This window comes from Danio rerio, chromosome 2 (genome assembly GCF_052040795.2).
Source record: "Danio rerio strain M-AB ecotype USA chromosome 2, GRCz13ab, whole genome shotgun sequence".
NCBI classification, from domain to species: Eukaryota; Metazoa; Chordata; class Actinopteri; order Cypriniformes; family Danionidae; genus Danio; species Danio rerio.
The window spans coordinates 59116253-59122252 of record NC_141022.1 but is presented as its reverse complement, the minus strand read 5'-3'; the positions used below and the strand labels follow the sequence as shown (position 1 = coordinate 59122252).

General features: G+C 37.8%; 1 long non-coding RNA gene across 1 annotated transcript in view; it reads left to right on the top strand.

Annotated features, from left to right (window-relative positions):
• The first annotated feature begins 623 nt into the window (after window positions 1-623).
• LOC147846563 (uncharacterized) overlaps window positions 624-6000 on the top strand; it is a 198545-nt gene continuing 193168 nt past the window's right edge. Inside the window, exons 1-2 of the long non-coding RNA XR_015479246.1 lie at window positions 624-3234; window positions 4117-4180. This is a non-coding gene — a long non-coding RNA (uncharacterized LOC147846563). The remainder of the gene's footprint in view (window positions 3235-4116; window positions 4181-6000) is intronic.

Here is a 6000-nt window from a genome sequence, read left to right as displayed (position 1 = left end):
ATATATATGTATGTATGTATATATATATATATGTATGTATATATATGTATGTATGTATATATATATATATATATATATATATATATATATATATATATATACATATATATATATATATATATATATATATATATATATATATATATATATATATATATATATATATATATATGTATGTGTGTGTGTGTGTGTGTATGTAAACTTAGTTTGAAATTAATCATGGAAATTAAACACTACATGCATGATCACAAAATAAAATGCTTACAGCAATACATTAAGTGGAATGACAGCTCCAACATTGATTCTTATAGTTATAGAAAACATGCTTATACTGTAGTTGACAGATGGATGCACGCTGCGCAGTTTAACGTTGGACACTCATACAGATACTTTCAGAAGTGCTGCTCGGAGGAAGCGAACAGAGAAAGTTTGTGATTGCTTAACAGCTGCAGCGCCCGAAGCGCACACTTACAGGCTTTTAAGATGACTCAACAGCTTTCACGAACTGACTTCAGATTTAAAAAGGGCCAAATACCCGGACGTTCTAAGACTCACTCAGTTTCACCTGATGTTGTCAGATATTTCCATCTGTCACCTCAACGGCTCTCAAGCTTCATTTATCAGTTATTAGCGGATCTGAACTTGCTGAGATCTGCATTTTTGCGCATGTGCGTGTGTGTGACTTTTAAACTATCTTTATTTCTCTACTTCTTTTCTAAATTTTATGGATTTGCATCTTTCATTGTGTTGTCGAAGATTTATACCCTCAGGGGTCGACCTTTTTTTTTAATAAGTTCTTATGGGATCTGAACGTTTTTTCGTTAACAGAAATAATGTGACTTTGATACTATCTGTATTTCTCTTTCGGTTTTGAGTGATATTAGTCTTACATCTTTGATGTCAATGATTAAAACATGCTAAAATAATTTCAAGAGTTCACACTTAGATACTAGCAGGTTTAGCATGCTGTCCCGGGAGAGAACCCTGAGCTACGAGATTATTAAGCCCAGGGCTACTGCCTGTAATGGCCCGTTTCTATCAAGTAGTACGGTACAGCACGAGTCAGTACAGGTCACCTTTATCAGGCCTGCATTTCCACTGCTAAAAGGGTACCAATGGCAGGGTTCAACGCTAAGGATTTTTTATACGGGTCCGATCGGGCCATTGGTTGAGATTTTTACTTGCCCTGCCAAAATTTTCACTGGCCCCACCAAAAAAACTAAAAAGTTAATAGCTATTTCTAAGCCACATATTTTTAATAGTGGCAAAATTATGCCTGTGAATCTAGAATTTAAACATTTAAAATATGTTAATAAATGTATAATGAGCAAAATTCAAGATTTTATGCTCGTATTTTAATGCAATTCTACATTTTTATAAAAATGGCTTGCCAAACTGACAACTGTTTTTTTTTTTGTTCTTTTTTTCAGTTTCTTAATTTTGTACCCATGTAATTGTCTGCTTCTAAGACTTTAGAAACAGATGTTTTCTTTTAGCCTCATTGTTTAATTTTGCCACCATGTTGCCATCTTTTCGCTGTACTAGTTGTTACCAGGTTACAAAAAAAAAAGGTGCTCATCGTTACTGGCCGATAGGGGCCAGTAAAAATCCTGTCTACTGTCCCGAGTGTCTTTCACGTTGGCCCCGGGCCACCGGGCAGTCCTTATTGTTGAGCCCTGAATGGTACTCTTTTGGTGTGCGTGGTGATTCTCACATGGTCATTCTGGCTGGAGGAAATGTCTACTGTAAAGCTGGACCGGTCGTTTACATATCATATGAGAAGTACTTCTCACAAAACAGATGCTTTATACACACAAATACTAGTGTAAAAATGTTCATTGCTCACTTTTCTATAAACAAGATTTGATTATAGCTGCAGATCAATGATCAATGCAATATAGCTCACTGTAACGTCTATAATTATATAAAATAAATAAATAAATGCAATATGCATCTCTCTGATGTTAACAATTACACAAAAACTACACACACAGCAGACGTTTAGCCCTTATTTGGGTTCAAAAACAACACGCAACATATCCTGCAGGGGCCTTCTACAAGTGACCACCTAAAGACACTTGCATCATCATCATCATTGAAGGTGTTGAAGTTCTTATAGACTTTACCAGACTGGACTGTTTTGGCCCATGGTATCCGATCAGGCCCCGGAAGTGACTGTGGAAACTTGACTGGCCCTGGCTCGCATTGGCACGTTAACATAAGTCGCGAGAGTGAAAACATGGCTCTTGACTACATTCCCAGAGCTTGTGTCCACCTGTGTTTGACCTATGCATTTTAACTGTGACAAAGAATGGTGTTTTTACGAGTGACTGTCTGGTGAACACTGGATGATATTAGTGGGTAGTATTCCCATGAACTGCTGTGTCCTCTTTGCTTTAATGAATCTGCATTATTCTGGCAAATAATACCTTTCATGCATTAAATCAGATAAACTTAACTTTGTGTATTGTTTTAAATAACATTGTTTAACTTCCAGTTGTTTGAAACTGCTCTTTAAAAAAAGATTATTAAAGTGCTTGTTAAGATGATCAGTTTGTTTAAACGTACATGTTTTATTGTGTATTATATGATGTATTGTCTATTATGAGATTGTTGTTACTCTATATTGTGGCTCCACACTGCTGAACAGGCTCTACTAATTTGAGCTAAATTGAATTAAATTTTACTCAATCCATACTTGTTGAGTTTAATTAATATTATTGCTTGTAATCTGTTGCCTCAATTTTATTGTGTAGATATAAAGCATTATTTTCTAGAGCTGATGAACAGGCTCCTCACATTTCATGTTAAATCTAAATAAAAACATTGAGTAGTTTTCATTAACATCGTGTCGGTTTTTCTGTTCAATTAAATTAATATTTTTGCCTAAAATTTGCTAATTTCTTTAAGTATTTTTTGTGGTTACTCAATTTAAATGACTAATTTTAAATAAGCTAATTTTATTAATTGTTACTCAATCCATATATGTTGAATTTAATTATTAATATTGCTTGTAATCTGTTGCCTCAAATTTATTGAGTAGATATGGGCGATTATTTTTTACAGTGCAGTCGGTGCAAACCTCTCATCTGTGTCTTTAATCTTCAGTAGCACATGTAGCCTCTTGAAAGCAATTCCGTCATTCCTGAGTTCATAATTGTCCAAAAAGAGATGACAATCATTAAACATGGCAGTTTCTTCATGTTTTAGGTTGTTGAAACAATCATTAGCTCTGTTTTTTTTCCAGCTTCTCCTTTGATTTTTGGCACGTCATTCTCACGTTTGTTTGTTTCTGACAGGATTGGATATCAGAAGCGCTTCAACGATCACATGCACGTTATTAATATCAGCTCAAGAAGATTGTGGTTTCAAATATAGACGCACGGCAAGTGCATGTGAGAAAGCGAAACCATTTGCGATTTAAACCTTGTAAAAAACTAGGGGGCACAGGGTAGTTCTGCTCTTCTTCATGGCTTGTTATTATATGTATATATTATTATGGTGTAATGTCTCGGCTGTGTGTTTAAAACATGGTGGTTTCTTTGTTTTCATTCTGGCCTGTCCACGAGCGAGTGACGTATTTCTGTAAACCAATAGAGTTCAGCTGCGCGTCTAGCTCCCCCTTTTGGTACCCTTTTGCTGTGCTAGTTACCCTTTGCAAAGGGTACCCAAAAGGTGGTACGGTTCGCTTTTAGGTACGTTTTGACAGTGGAAACGGCCATAAAAGAATACCGAACCGTACCGTACCACTCAGTGAAAATGGGCCATAAGGGGGCAAGTGATCAGGTAGGTCTCGAGACCTCCCCCTGGTAAAGGATGAAAAGGGGGAGATGGGGTGGATGGGGGGATTCTTCAAAAATAAAGTTGAGGAAAGTATGGTGAAATGGGCTATTTATTGTAGGTTTGGATTAATCTGATTGGCTCATTGATGTTTACGGATGAGATCAGTCATATCACCATCTCCGGTTTCCCTCACAGTCCAAACACGTGGTACAGGTGAATTGGGTAAGCTAAAATTGTCCGTAAGGTATGTGTGTGAATGGCAGTGTATGAGTGTTTCCCAGTTATGGGTTGCAGCTGGAAGGGCATCCGCTGTGTAGGACATATGCTGGATAGGTTAGTGGTTCATTTCGCTGTGGCGACCCCAGCCTGATCTCATGAGAAAACGTAAGTATTTTACGTTTTGCCAGTTTAGTGGCTAATTCGTACGAATTCGTATGATTTCAGTCGTACGAAATGATACGATTTTAAAAAGGAGGCGTGGCACCTAACCCCAAGAGTCATTGGGGGATAAGCAAATCGTACTAAATTGGACAAATTAGATCGTACAAATTCATACGAATTAGCCACTAAATGAAAAAGTTACGAATTGCCGTGAGATTGTGTTGGGTGACCCCTGATAAATAAAGGGACTAAGCCGAACAGAAAATAAATGAATGAATTTAAATGATGTTGATCAGCCAATCGGAATCAAGCATCCAACAGCACCATAGTATAACTGTGAGCATGTTAGAAATGTTGAAGCTGTCTGAGCACTTGTTGGTGTGACAGTAGATGGAGAACATTCAACATGTTTTTTGCACTCTTTTGTTTGCAGATTTACATATTTCCCATCTGTATTGAGGGCAGTTTTTGTGGCTCGGCGTGGGCGTCGAGTGTGGTCCGGGACCGTTTTACAGCGTGTGTAAAAAATGCTGGCATTGAACGAAGCCACAAACATGAGCGTGTGATTCACTTTCCTGTGTGCATGTGGCTTAATAAACATCCGAATAGCAAAACACAAGGTACCCCTCGCTTATTCTACGCCGACCCCATCATCAGACGGCCATTTTTAGAGCGCGCCGGAAACGTCCCGCTTGGGTGTGGCGCGTTTCTCCAATCCCACTAATGATGGGTTGGTGGGGGATTGTTCTAATCTAGCAAACCCAAAGTTTAAGGAACTTTCCTTCTGACTTCAAGATGGAAAAGACTGACTTTCCCAAAGCGCACACATATGCAGTCCTCTCACGGCGACCACCAGGAGAGAAAATGCATGTAAAAGTGAGCGTCTGTTCCTTTAAATATCAGGCCACCCACTCAAAGACTAACAGAATAACATCCTGAACGTGTGTATTTAAAGGTGAACCCTTTCTGTCTCGTGTTTGCTCTCGTATTAATAATCTTATGAGAAGCACTTCAGAAGCCTCTGGGGAATAAATCTAAAGCTAAATGCAGCCAAGAGCACAAATATACCGTAGAAATCAGACCCCAGCTTAGAAGGGAACCTCTTTTTTAGTTGTTTTTGCGTGGTTTTAAAGGAATAGTTTGCCCAGAAATACATTTGCTCAACCTCATGTTGTTTCACAGTCGCAGTATTTTTTTTGTTTTTAGTTTTTTGTGTGGGATAGATGTAAATGTTAAGCAGATGTTGTGTAGGATCTGCTCTTTTTCTATGCATGTACAGTTGATAGCGATTTACTTTTGATTAAAAAGGAAGACAGGGCACATTTAAAGGGGAACTATAATGCAAGAGTCACTTTTATAAGGGGTTTAAGCACAGTTGTGTGACAGCAGTGTGTGAATATAAGCAGCTTCTAATGATAAAAAATGATTCATGTCATTTGATATAATCAGACTTGATGAAATCAGTCTGCAGAAACAGTTTGATTGACATTCTTTCTTTGTACGTGTCATCAGAGAGGGAAAGCCCCGCCCACTAGTGACCATCTCTCCCTCATTAGCATACGACATTAGTCTTGTTTTTAAATCAGCCACTATGCTGACAAACAGGCATCTGTAGCTCCGCCCTCTTTTGAAAAGAGCTCAGTCTCATTTGAATTTAAAGCGACAGTCACCAAAACCCCACAATTAGGATCAAAAGGTTAGTTTCAGAGCGTTATTTGTGTGGTGTTTTGAGCTGAAACTTCACACACACACTAGAAAAATCAGAGACTTATTTTACATCTTGTAAAAAGTGTCATAATAGTTCTCCTTTGTAGATATTTTATGCCTACTATTTAA